Source organism: Pleurodeles waltl, chromosome 6, assembly GCF_031143425.1.
Source record: "Pleurodeles waltl isolate 20211129_DDA chromosome 6, aPleWal1.hap1.20221129, whole genome shotgun sequence".
NCBI lineage: Eukaryota > Metazoa > Chordata > Amphibia > Caudata > Salamandridae > Pleurodeles > Pleurodeles waltl.
The window spans coordinates 78,272,315-78,286,368 of NC_090445.1; the positions used below are offsets into that span (position 1 = coordinate 78,272,315).

General features: G+C 46.4%; 1 non-coding gene across 1 annotated transcript; it reads left to right on the forward strand.

The window, feature by feature from the left end:
• Positions 1-13,603: 13,603 nt before the first annotated feature.
• Positions 13,604-13,676, forward strand: TRNAK-UUU (transfer RNA lysine (anticodon UUU)). Its single transcript has one exon. It is a non-coding gene; the product is annotated as a tRNA-Lys (tRNA).
• The last annotated feature ends 378 nt before the right edge of the window (positions 13,677-14,054 follow it).

Consider the following 14,054-nt stretch of genomic DNA (forward strand, 5'->3'; position numbering starts at 1 on the left):
CCCTTCTGCTTGTCATGAGCCAAGACTGAGTACATGATATGCATACCGGCATATATAGCAGTCATCGTTGACGCTGATTATGGCGCGTTTACAGAGTGGCAATGATAACGTAAAATGAATACATCTTCCTAACTATGAGCATATCACCCATCTTGGAAGAAATAATTAAATAAATGTGCTAAAACAGAGCAGGCTAAGTAGGTTAAAAGTCAAAGGGTGACGGGGGCACAGGCCTGCAAGCCAGAAGGCTAAGCTATCTCCTGATTCCCAATAAAACCAAATAGGATTCACTACAACAGCAGCCCCTCCTGGTGTATAGTGTCACTAATAAAGGCAGACACAAGTCTCAACATCCTTGGCCCAGAAAGTTCAATGGTGGTCCCCTCTGGCATTCGGGGTCACCAAAATACAGCGGTGCATGCTTGGCACTTCCTGCACAGTACTCCTTACACAGCTCAGATAAGGGCGAGCCCGTCCTGACATATGAAGGTCACCGGACCATTCCTTCACACAGGCAACAACCCGATCGGTGAGCGGCCTTTCTCCCACCTCACTCGTGGAGTCCTCTCAGTAGGGCTCCCCACAGGACCTCACTCTATTCGCACTATCTCCTTCTTGAGATGTGTCCAGTCCCCTTCCTTGTGATACATCACTAAATCAAATATCAACATTTTGAATTCTAAAGGGGGAATTTCTTCTTCCTTCCCCCCAGTATGTATCCCACCCAACTCACTGGAATGCAGCAATACACAAATCTGTATGGGGTATTCCCCCAACACCTCCTTTCTTCACCAGGTGGGCCTGGGCTTCCCAAAATGGAACCAAAGGTCCTACATGTAATGTACCATTGTAGACACTCTTGCACTCAGTGTACTTTTGCAGCACACATACTCTCCAGTACTGTTTTCTCCATGTATTGTGCCACAACAGACACACATACATTCAGCATACACATTGAGCCTACACACCCTGTAGCCTTTCTGTATTGTACCAAAGTGTGCTATTTGCAAACACACACTCACAGCGCACATACAAACAAGTGGACACACTAACCCCACATGGTACTACACAGTACTGCTCCATCCCGGCACTATACCCTTCCCAGGTACAAACGCATCCAGCACAGAGTCAGTACTCCTGGTCTGCGCAGCACTCCACATCTACCTGATGTAGATCAAGCAATGAGCTAAGCACACAGCAGCTTAACTATTAAAAAGGTGAGTGAATGAACCTGTAGGCCCCTCTCTAGTGACACAGGGTGAAACGGATCTGTTCACTACTACCGATCACTAGGTGGTACGCTGCTACCACCACACTTGTGCTGCTTAACTCTTGGTGAAGGTGGTAGCCTTCCACCACTATGATGGTAGCGCTTTGGGTTCCCCTCCCGATCCAACAAGAATGCAATCCATGAGACAGGCTTGTATCATGGCACACACACATAATCCCTGTTTACTTATGACAGAAATCAGCATTAGGGATCCAGACAACAGTACAGTGGTTCCTCAGGAAAGAGATACACGTCTCTAATCATGCAGAGGACTTTTCCGTAGTACTGTTTTGCCTGTCACCATGAATCAAAAGAGGTTGCTTAACTTTGGGAGATTGGATTCCTCCCCATGTTGCCACCAAAAAGCTCTTAAATAGTGTAGAGATTAAAGACTCAATCAGACATTAAGGTTCTGAAAATTCCCTGAATGCCTTGAATGCCAGCCACTGAGAGCTGATCATTGAAATAGAAAGGTTTAAGTGAAAGCCATCCAAAAGACATTGCAAGACAGACAGGAATTCACAAACAGGTGTTGCTAGATTATAAGCAGAACACCACGTGTGAAAAGATTTCCAGTGTTTTGAATAAGCCTTTAGTCTGTAGGGTCTCCTCAAACTCATCATAACCTCTGACGAAGAAGAGGAAAAACCTTCCGCTAAAAGGTTGAGCTTCTCAACTTCCAAACCGACAGAGGGAATTGAAGTTGGAAGAGCAAAGGAGAGGCTTTGAGAGGAGAAATGAATCTCAGAAATACCCAAGGAGGCGGAAGTGCGAGGGTTTTCAGGAGAGGAAACCAAGATCTCTGAGACCCGTACGAGACCACCAATATCAGCGCTCGTCCCTCCAGCTGGAATTTGTAGAGAACCTTCTTAACCAATGGAAAGGGTGGCGCTGAGGCATAGAGCATACATATTAGCCATTTGATCACCAAATTGTCCACCTGCCAGGCTGCCTTCTCTGGTAACCTGGAACAAAATCTGCGGAGAAGGCCATTGTTCTTTGATGCAAACAAATCCATGTAGGATCTCCTGAACTGTTTACAAATTTTCTGAAATGTCACCATGGGAAATATTAGATCTTGATATAAGGGGAATTTCCTGCTGAGGGTTTCCACTACAAGACTATCTGTTCCCCTGAACTGTACTGCTGACAACTGAATAGGATCTTTTCTGCCCACAAACACAATTGGACAGCTGTCTGGTTCTGGTTAGAATTAGTGCTCCCCTGATGATTTATGTGGGAGACTGCAACTGTATTTCCTGTCTTTATCAACACAATCCTTGATTTAAAATGGTATGAAAATATTTCATTGCTCTGACGATTGCCTTGAGCTTCCTCTAATTCAATAACCTTTGACTTTCCAGCAGAGAACACTTGAACTGACACAACCTGTCCTGAAGTTGCTCCCCATCTCATTCCACTGGCACCGGTCCTGAGTACTGGGGAGATCTTCATACATACTCAAGCCCCTGGAGAGGTGCTTTGTGTTCAATCGCCATCTCATAGTGTCCCTGACTTCCGGAGTTATAGGAACCAATCTGCACAAGGGATGCAATTCTACCAACCAGTAGCTGTTGAGCTGCCAAAGGAGAGGTTGAAGGTGTGGTCTTGCCCATTGATGTGTATGCCCTGAAGCTGCCGTGTGACCTTGAACCTCCAACCTCAGGCGAGCAGGAGCGTGTTCCCTGGACAACAAATCTTGTACCACAGATTGAAGATAAGCAATCCTCTCTTTCGAGAGAAAACTCTCCCTAGATCTGTCTAAATCCGACTCCTATTAACACAAGGTTTTGTGTAGGAGTTAGCTGGCATTTGGGAATGTTAAGCAAGAGACTCAGACTGGTCAATACTTACTTTCTCCTTCAAAAATATAAGAACCTGAGCTCTCAATCCTGCGTTAATCAACCAGACACCCAAGTAGGGGAGACAGGGATCCCCATCAGATGAAGATGAGCAGCTACAGGAGCCATCGCTTCTGTGAACACTCATGGTGCTGACTTCAGTCCAAAAGGAAGGAATTTGAACTTCCAATGACAGCCTTCCACTGCACAATTCAAGAGCTTACCCTAGGATTTGGCAATGTGTATATGAAGATACGCATCCATGAGAGACATTGTTATGAGGAGTGAATCGTAGGCATTAATGGAATGTGCAGAGTTTCCATCTTGAATTTGATATTCTGGATGAAAATGTTGAGTATCTTCAAATCTTTCACCAAACAATAAGACCCCTGTTGACTTTAGGAGTCATAACACTACGGAGTAAACTCCCTGTCCACTTTCCTGTCTGGGACCTGGAACAACAGCTCCCTTCCTCTGCAGTGCCTGGACTCCCACTAGCAAAGCTTCTCTCTTGGTTGGATTTCGAGGCAGAGGAGTATGAATGGTCCCCGTAGGTACTGGATCTGAGAGGAATTCTATTCTGTACCCAAAGCCAGACTGGCCGTACCAGGCACCGGGTGTTTACCGGGACGGCTGGAAGGGAGGGGGAGCCGGTTGTGTTACTAGGTATTGTTTTTGTAGCAGTGCAGCAGTTTTTGATTCACCTGCTGCAGGGTTGTTTGTATTTTCAGTCGTTTTCAGGGAACAATAAAAGTATCAAAATGCAGTTTTGACTCATTTGAGGTAGCACAGAGGGTTAATATGCCTGCTGCAAAGGGCTTGTACCATGCATATCACAGAGCAGTGGGTTACTGCTGTTTTCACAGGTAACCTTTTGTTACTGTGCAGTTCATAAATTACTATCACATTCCAGCACAGTGAGCTATGAAGTATCATCAAAGAGCAGCATGCAAATTGCATGGTACATGTTAGAAGGTTATGATTGTTCCTGAGACATTTATTATCCTAATGTTGCTAAAAAGGGTTTGTTTGGGAATCCATGAATTCGTATTGGTTAAACCAACCATAAACACTATTTTACGTCCTGAATCCTGTGTTAGTGTTTCTCCAGATCAAGTACTCCTAATAAAATGTCAGTATGGGTGACATGAATCCTAAAACTTGTAATCACCTTTGTCTTATGTAACATTTCCTATACACTCATTTATAACATTTTATGAATTGTTTCTATATTTACCTGTGATGTAAACTGCTCCGAAACCCTACACTGGCATGAGAGGTGTCATAAAACAAGTGAAATGCATGTGAAAGAGGGGCTATGGAGAGATAAGGGTCACTGTTTTAATGATATGATTGAGCTATTTTCCAGCTCATCACCTACAATCCTCGGATCCTCGAAAGGCATCTTGAGTGTGGGAGGCCTTTGTGCATGCAACATTGGTGTTCCAGTTTTCCAGGTAAAAGTTCTTCTAGCAGCTACTGAAACTACGTCCACTAATACTGTCACTCTGATCACATCAAATGGAATATCAAAAAGGAACTCCATTTGATGCTCTCAATCCTCCAAAAGGGGGGGACTATCAGATTGATCTTGAAGATCTGTAAAAAGATTCTTGAAATCTGTGATTAATGATTGTGCTCTGTATGCTCCATAAATCTAAACTACTTGTGCAACTTGACGAAAGCTTCTTCAGAGCAGATTTCACCTTCCTATCTGATGGATCCTGCAGGATATTCTCATCTGCCATAGAAGAACTGCCTACAAGACTTGGCACCACAGCTTCCACATGTACAGAATCTGATAACACCTCCTAAATATTATCCAAAGGGTAAAGTTTGTCCACACATTTTAGTAACATGATGTCATCGGGGTACTTCCATTCACTTGATAACGTCCATTACAAATTGATAAATTGGCAATCCCACATTGACAGTCCTCTGAATTGCCTCAACAGAGACTCATTCGAAGTCCCTGGACTTTCTAAAGCATGAAAGTTCATATTGTCCCTAATATGAGGCATCAAATCAGTCCTCAGACCCTTGGTGATGTATTTGCCCTTCAAATCAGTGGAGGATGGAGCATCATCAAAAGAGTCTGAATCTGGTGTTGTCCCTTGTAACTTCTTCCCTAGCGCTGGTGAAGAAACATCTTTTTCAAAAGGTTCCAGGGTCTGGAGGACAATATTCCTAATTCTTGCCTCCTCCTCCTTTGCTCTTAGGAAAGGGAGAATGATCCGAAGATAATGAAGAAGGCGAAGGAGAAGTGTGCCTTCTTTTAAATATATGCTTGCACATCATCATCAAAGAACTGGCACTTCCTCTGGACAAAAAACTTCCACCAAACTATGACAATTTAGCACATAGAGATCGCAAATCAGCATAATAACAGCAACATGCGCACCTCTAAGCATTTATATACGTAGCTAATCAGAAGTGAAACTTTGAACATGTGCGTCCATATCAGTCCTTCCATGCACGTGCTTCGATCCACCTGACCCGAGAAGAAACAGGAACTTCCTTCACCCACAAAAGATAAGGAGCTAAAAACAGACGTGGCAATCCCAAAACTGCAATCAAAACAATCTGCCCCACTCTAATCCAAAACAATCTGCCCCACTGCAATCTGCTGCACTCCAATCAAAAACAATCTTCCCACTGCAATCTGCTGCACTCCAATCAAAAACAATCTTCCCACTGCAATCTGCTGCTCTCCATTCAAGATCAATTTTCTCGACTCCAATAGGCCCAGTGCAATCTAATGCAATATGTCCCACTGCAATCCAAAACAATCTGCCCCACTCCAATCTGCTGCACTCCAATCAAAAACAATTTGCCGCACTGCAATCTGCTGAACTCCAATCAAAAACAATCTTCCCACTGCAATCTGCTGCTCTCCATTCAAGATCAATCTTCTTGACTCCAATAGGCCCAGTGCAATCCAATGCAATCTGTCCCACTGCAATCCAAAACAATCTGCCCCACTCCAATCACCCTCACTTCAATCCAAAACAATCTGTCCCACTGAAATCTGCACCACTCCAATTTGCCATACTCAAATCCAAAACAATCTGCCCTTCTCCAATGCGCCACACTCCAGTTTGCTGCACTGAAATCAAAAACAGTCCGCCCCATTCCAATCAAAAACAGTCCACCCCACTCCAATCTGCCCCACTCCAATGCCCACACTCTAGTCTGCCCCACTCCAATCCTAAACAGTCCGCCCCTCTCCAATCTGTCCCACGCCAAACCAAAACAATATACCCAACTCAAATGCTCCACAATCCAGTCTGGCCCACTCCAATCAAAAACAGTCTGTCCCACTCCAATCCAAAACAACATGCCCCATGCCAATCTGCCCCATTCCAAAACAATCTGCCCCACTGTAATCTGCTGCACTCCAATCCATAACAATCTGCCCCACTCCACACTCCAATGGTCCTCACTCAAGTCTGCTGCACCCCAATCAAAAACACTCTGCCCCACTCTAATCTGCCCCACTCCAATCCAAAACAATATGCCCCAATCTAATCCAATCAACCTCACCTCAATACAGTCCACCACACTCCATCCCAATTCACCCCACTCCGATCCACCCTAACACAACCTGCCCTAATCGAATCTAAAACAATATGCTCCACTACTGCTTTTCTTATGCTGCAGTGGGCCCCTCACTACTGATTAAATGTACTCATACGTTTTTGGAGATAAACGTCAAAATTTAATTTCCCTTCACTGAATACAATTGAAGTATATGTTGGATCTAAAATGCAATTTCAATAGAGTGCTGACAGTGAGTGAAGTATATTGTTTAAACTTACACCACTAACATTCCCGGACAATTGTGTTAATAAAAGAAAGTGGGTTTGAGTCATCGCATAAGCAGTTGAAGAGATTTGCAGCTGTTCAAGGTAGTTTCTGGACCATCACTCTGCACAAAAGTGGGTGATTTCTACAATGTATTTCATTACTTGGACATAGCTGGTTTGTTTTGCATGAGATGAAGTGTCATTCAAAGTGTCACACATACAGCAATGAAATGTCATACATAACCAGCAGCTATGCACCAGTTTAAATTAAGTACTGTGATTATCCAGGGACGGCTGCTCTCTGGCTGGATCACCTCTCTGGCTGAGCCAGAAAATGAAATATAAAAAAATAGCTTCCTATTGTTTTATTTCTCATCTGCTGCCTCAGCCCGCATCGAGTTCAGGGAGGGGCAGGGCTGGGCCACAGGAGGTGGGTGGGGGGAGGAGGAGAGAGTGCACCTAAATGCCCATGTGTGTTTGTCCGGCTGTCTCAGGCCAGCCAAACACACATGTCCACTTAGGTTTCTCCGGCCCGGCTGTGTTTACCAGCCGGGCTGAAAAAACTGCACGGAGCTCAGGGCTGTGTCTGAGCAGCAGTCAGAGCTGCTCAGACCAATCCTGGTGTTGCTTTCATGCTAGCTTTAGCATGAAAGCAGCAACAGGATTGCTGGGGAGCCGGTGCTCGTGTCCCAGGAACTGCTGGGACAGCAGACGAAGAGGAACGAGGCAGCAGGAGGTGGCAAAAGCCGGCGACAACAAGGAGAACGGTAAGTGTTTTTTCTTTTTTTTTTTTGGTTTCCCTCATCCCTTTTGTCACCCCCACCCTACCCCCTTGACATTTGCAGCGGCCAGTGCTGGGGTTACCCCAGAACGGTCACACAGCACGCAATATTTGAGAACATGCATTAGCGGGGTGACGTTCCCGAAGACTACTGCATATCTAGAGCCTGATGTCCAACACAATCAGCAAAGCACATATTCAAGAAAATATTTACTTCTGAATGTTGTGGGGGTATAATCTAGGGGTGGAGCAAGAATGTTTTAATAAATCTAGCAGAATTTCTGGAAAGTGAAATCAGAACCTGAAAATGGAGCCGCCCATGTCTGGCCACTCAGACTCAGTCCCTCAGGCCCTAATCACCAGCCAATTAGACTATGGCAAGGCACTCTGCGCTGGAAGTCACCAAACACCTTCTGCAGAGACTCCAGACCACAGAACTCTACTGCCACACTCATCCTTCACCTCCACAGATGCACCCACATCACTCCCCATCTCAGAAAACTCTCCTGGCTCCCCATACAGAAAAGATGCCTATTCAAGCTGATGATCCATGTCTACTAAGCTCTGCGCAACCAAGGACCAGCCTACTTCGACCGTCGTCTGAACTTCCAATACCCTATGAGACAACTACGCTCCTCCTTCCTCTCACACGCCTGCGCCCTACGCATCCACCAAAGCAACAGCGGAGGATGCTCCTTCCCCTACCTTGCTGTGAAATCTTGGAATGACCTCCCACTCTAGCTATGGCTTCTACCTCTTCAGTGGAACTCGGAGAGTACTCAAGGCATGGCTGTTTGACTGAGTCACCTGAACAATCATGACCCTCAAGCGCCTATATACCCTCTCAGGTGAATATCTGCCCTATATAAAACCACTTGATTGATTGGTAGAAGGACAGAAGTAATAGACATGAAGGGGGTTGGTGGGGGCAGGGAGTGTTGTAAAGGTTCCTCACACCATTAGTTATCAGACACATAGTAATGAAGTGCAGAAAACATGCCACTCTCTGGGCCTTGTACTTGTGGGGGTTCACAGCCAGGCCACAGCTTCCTGTTTGGGCACAGTCTGTACTGTGCAGTAATACCTGCGGGACATCACAGCCAGGCCACAGCTTCCTGTATGGGCACAGTCTGTACTCTGCAGTAATACCTGTGGGACATCACAGCCGGGCCATGACTCCCTTTATGAGCACAGTCTGTACTGACAGTAATACTTATGGGACATCACGGCCAGGCCATAGCTCCCTGTATGGACCCAGTCTGTACTTTACAGTGTTACCTGTAGTGCATCACAGCCAGGCCACAGCTGCCTGTATGGACAAAGTCTGGACTATACAATAATGCCTGTGGGACATCACAGCCAGGCAACAGCTTCCTGTTCGGGTGCAGTCTGTACATTACAGTGTTATTCGTAGTGCATCACCACCTGGCTAGCCCGTTTGTCCTTTACGCTGTTAGCTGCAGAACATCACAGTCAGGCCACAGTGCCTGTATTGGCACAGTCTGTACTGTACAGCAATGGTTCTTAACCTTTTCACTTGTGTGAGCCCCCACTGAACCATTACTATAATCTGGGGTCTAGCACTGAGCCATGACTGGAATATGGGAATGCCCACCCTAAGCAATTTTATGTGATTTGAACCTCAAAAAAACACAAAAATACAAAAACAGTATACACTAGACAAATGCTCAAATGTTTTATTTAATTCACAATCACATATAGAAAAAAACTGTCAAATGTTCAATTTTGGTTCTTTATTTGTATAGTCTATTAATTTTAATATATTCATTTTAATATTATTTAACTTTGTATATGTAGGAGGCTGGACTGGCTTGTAGTGAGTACCAAGGGGTACTTGCACCTTGCACCAGGCCCAGTTATCCCTTATTAGTGTATAGGGTGTCTAGCAGCTTAGGCTGATAGATAATGGTAGCTTAGCAGAGCAGCTTAGGCTGAACTAGGAGACGTGTGAAGCTACTACAGTACCACAAGTGTCACTTGCACCATATCATAAGAAAACACAATACACAGTTATACTAAAAATAAAGGTACTTTATTTTTATGACAATATGCCAAAGTATCTTAGAGTGTACCCTCAGTATGAGGATAGCAATTATACACAAGGTATATGTACACATTACCAAAAATATGCAGTATAGTCTTAGAAAACAGTGCAAACAATGTATAGTTACAATAGGATGCAATGGGAACACATAGGGATAGGGGCAACACAAACCATATACTCCAAAAGTGGAATGTGAACCACGAATGGACCCCAAACCTATGTGACCTTGTAGAGGGTCGCTGGGACTATTAGAAAATAGTGAGAGTTAGAAAATTAGCCCTCCCCAAGACCCTGAAAAGTGAGTGCAAAGTGCACTAAAGTTCCCCTAAAGACAAAGAAGTCGTGATAGAGGAATAATGCAGGAAAGACACAAACCAACAATGCAACAATTGTGGATTTCCAATCTAGGGTACCTGTGGAACAAGGGGACCAAGTCCAAAAGTCACAAGCAAGTCGGAGATGGGCAGATGCCCAGGAAATGCCAGCTGTGGGTGCAAAGAAGCTTCTACTGGACAGAAGAAGCTGCGGTTTCTGCAAGAACAAAAAGGGCTAGAGACTTTCCCTTTGGTGGACGGATCCGTCTTGCCGTAGAGAGTCGTGCAGAAGTATTTTCCCGCCGAAAGAATGCCAACAAGCCTTGCTAGCTGCAAATTGTGCGATTAGCGTTTTTGGACGCTGCTGCAGCCCAGGAGAGACCAGGAGGTCTCAAATTGGACCAGGAGAGAGAAGAGACATCGCGCAAGACAAGAAGCCCTCTCAACAGCAGGTAGTATCCAGAGAAGTGCCAGAAACAGGCACTACAAGGATGCGTGAAACGGTGCTCGCCGAAGTTGCACAAAGGAGTCCCACGTCAACGGAGACCAACTTAGAAAGTCGTGCAATGCAGGTTAGAGTGCCGTGGACCCAGGCTTGGCTGTGCACAAAGGATTTCCGCCGGAAGTGCACGGACGCCGGAGTAGTTGCAAAAGTCGCGGTTTACAACAATGCAGTCTGGCGTAGGGAGGCAAGGACTTACCTCCACCAAACTTGGACTGAAGAGTCACTGGACTGTGGGAGTCACTGGGACAGAGTTGCTGGATTCAAGGGACCTCGCTCGTCGTGCTGAGAGGAGACCCAAAGGACTGGTAATGCAGCTTTTTGGTGCCTGCGGTAGCAGGGGGAAGATTCCGTCGACCCACGGGAGATTTCTTCGGAGCTTCTAGTGCAGAGAGGAGGCAGACTACCTCCACAGCATGCACCACCAGGAAAACAGTCGAGAAGGCGGCAGGATCAGCGTTACAGAGTTGCAGTAGTCGTCTTTGCTACTTTGTTGCAGTTTTGCAGGCTTCCAGCGCGGTCAGCAGTCGATTCCTTGGTAGAAGGTGAAGAGAGAGATGCAGAGGAACTCTGATGAGCTCTTGCATTCGGTATCTAAAGTTTCCCCAGAGACAGAGACCCTAAATAGCCAGAAAAGAGGGTTTGGCTACCTAGGAGAGAGGATAGGCTACTAACACCTGAAGGAGCCTATCAGAAGGAGTCTCTGACGTCACCTGGTGGCACTGGCCACTCAGAGCAGTCCAGTGTGCCAGCAGCACCTCTGTTTCCAAGATGGCAGAGGTCTGGAGCACACTGGAGGAGCTCTGGACACCTCACAGGGGAGGTGCAGGTCAGGGGAGTGGTCACTCCCCTTTCCTTTGTCCAGTTTCGCGCCAGAGCAGGGGCTAAGGGGTCCCTGAACCGGTGTAGTCTGGCTTATGCAGAATTGGGCACATCTCTGCCCAAGAAAGCATTTCCAGAGGCTGGGGGAGGCTACTCCTCCCCTGCCTTCACACCATTTTCCAAAGGGAGAGGGTGTAACACCCTCTCTCAGAGGAAGTCCTTTGTTCTGCCATCCTGGGACAAGCCTGGCTTGACCCCAGGGGGGCAGAAACCTGTCTGAGGGGTTGGCAGCAGCAGCAGCTGCAGTGAAACCCCTGAAAAGGCAGTTTGGCAGTACCAGGGTCTGTGCTACAGACCACTGGGATGATGGGATTGTGCCAACAATGCCAGGATGGCATAGAGGGGGCAATTCCATGATCTTAGACATGTTACATGGCCATATTCAGGGTTACCATTGTGAAGCTACATATAGGTAGTGACCTATATGTAGTGCACGCGTGTAATGGTGTCCCCGCACTCACAAAGTCCAGGGAATTGGCCCTGAACAATGTGGGGGCACCTTGGCTAGTGCCAGGGTGCCCTCACACTAAGTAACTTTGCACCTAACCTTTACCAGGTAAAGGTTAGACATATAGGTGACTTATAAGTTACTTAAGTGCAGTGAAAATGGCTGTGAAACAATGTGTGCATTATTTCACTCAGGCTGCAGTGGCAGGCCTGTGTAAGAATTGTCAGAGCTCCCTATGGGTGGCAAAAGAAATGCTGCAGCCCATAGGGATCTCCTGGAACCCCAATACCCTGGGTACCTCAGTACCATATACTAGGGAATTATAAGGGTGTTCCAGTAAGCCAATTTAAATTGGTAAAATTGGTCACTAGCCTGTTAGTGACAATTTGAAAGAAATGAGAGAGCATAACCACTGAGGTTCTGGTTAGCAGAGCCTCAGTGAGACAGTTAGGCACCACACAGGGAACACATACATATAGGCCACAAACTTATGAGCACTGGGGTCCTGGCTAGCAGGGTCCCAGTGACACATAACAAACATACTGAAAACATAGGGTTTTTACTATGAGCACTGGGCCCTGGCTAGCAGGATCCCAGTGAGACAGTGAAAACACCCTGACATACACTCACAAACAGGCCAAAAGTGGGGGTAACAAGGCTAGAAAGAGGCTACTTTCTCACAGTATAACAGTCAAGGACTCCCCAGGTTGGCCTCTCGGACCCCCAGGTGTACTCGGTCCACAGTTTAGGAACCACCGCTGTACAGTATTCCCTGGGGACGTCACCGCCAGGCCACAGATGCCAGTGTTGATGCTGCCTGCCCTTTGCAATGTTACCTGTAGCACAACCACAGCAGGCACAACCCCCTTTATTGGCCCAACCTGCCCCTTAGAGCATCATATAATGGACATCAGATGCAGGCCTCACTCCCCCTTGCTGGGACAGTCTCCCCTCAGTATTTCCTGTATGATCTTGCAGGCAGGCCATTGCCCCCTTTATCGGCCCAATTTCAATTTTTCAGTGTTACCTGTAAGTCTCACACAGGGTGGCCAGAGCTCACTTATTTTGTTACAGTAATTTGGACGCCACAATCAGTGGGTTGTCGCGGGCATGTATTTGCTGCTTGAGTCGGCCTATCCTACTAATTACCATATTATCTTCTGATATCCAAGTAAGGCCACACGTCACTTTATTGAGGCGCCTGTTCTGTACCTCCCACCTGCCTGATCTCAGAGCTCACTCCGTGTATTGTTACAGTCAGTGGCCACAGTCCTTACCGGGTCAGCAGACTGTAGCTCCCTGTATGTAGGGGCCCCGCCTGCACTGCACGCTGTGCACCCGTCGGTCGCTGTGCTGGTCCAGTCTGCACTGCACGGTCTTTACCTGTGGTACCTTACAGCAAGGACCTCAGGGTCCTCTCTGGTTCTGCATGTATGTACCGAGAGGGAGGTCCAGACAGAGAGTTGCATGTATACACGCAGAGGGAGGTCCAGAGAGACAGACGCATGTATACTCAGAGGCGGATCCAGAGAGAGAAGGATGGGTCCAGGACACTGGGGCAGAGCAGAGGTAGAGAAAGGGAGAGGTGCATGAGTGGAGTTAGAAGCAGAGACCATAAAATACAATGAACTCTGCACCTGACATTCATTGGGTGGAGACCAGAAGATAAGAAAGGGCAATTTGTTCTTATGGAAGCCTGGCTAGCTCAGTCGGTAGAGCATGAGACTTTTAATCTCAGGGTCGTGGGTTCGAGCCCCACATTGGACGGGAGTTGTTCTTTTAATGGTTATTCACAATTTTTTACACTCCTCATGCTTTTCACCAATACTAGTCAAGCTTAAAATAAAACACCTCTGAATCCGTCCGATCATACTACAGCAGCAATTTCCGCTCCGGATAGCCGCCCAAGAGCCGAGTTTAGCTTCGCCTCCTCTAAGCGCTTTCTTCTTCACATACAGAAACCTGCACTTGCATTAAAGACTCAGTGGCTGTTTCCTTGATGTGCGGCGTTAAAGTCCGGGAACACGCTTGCATAGTAATCATCAGGACATACATACGTGACACTCTTGTTGGTGTAAAAGGTCATTTTATTAGAACAGGATTTAAACACAACATTACTTCAAAACATTTAACTGTATATCTTTT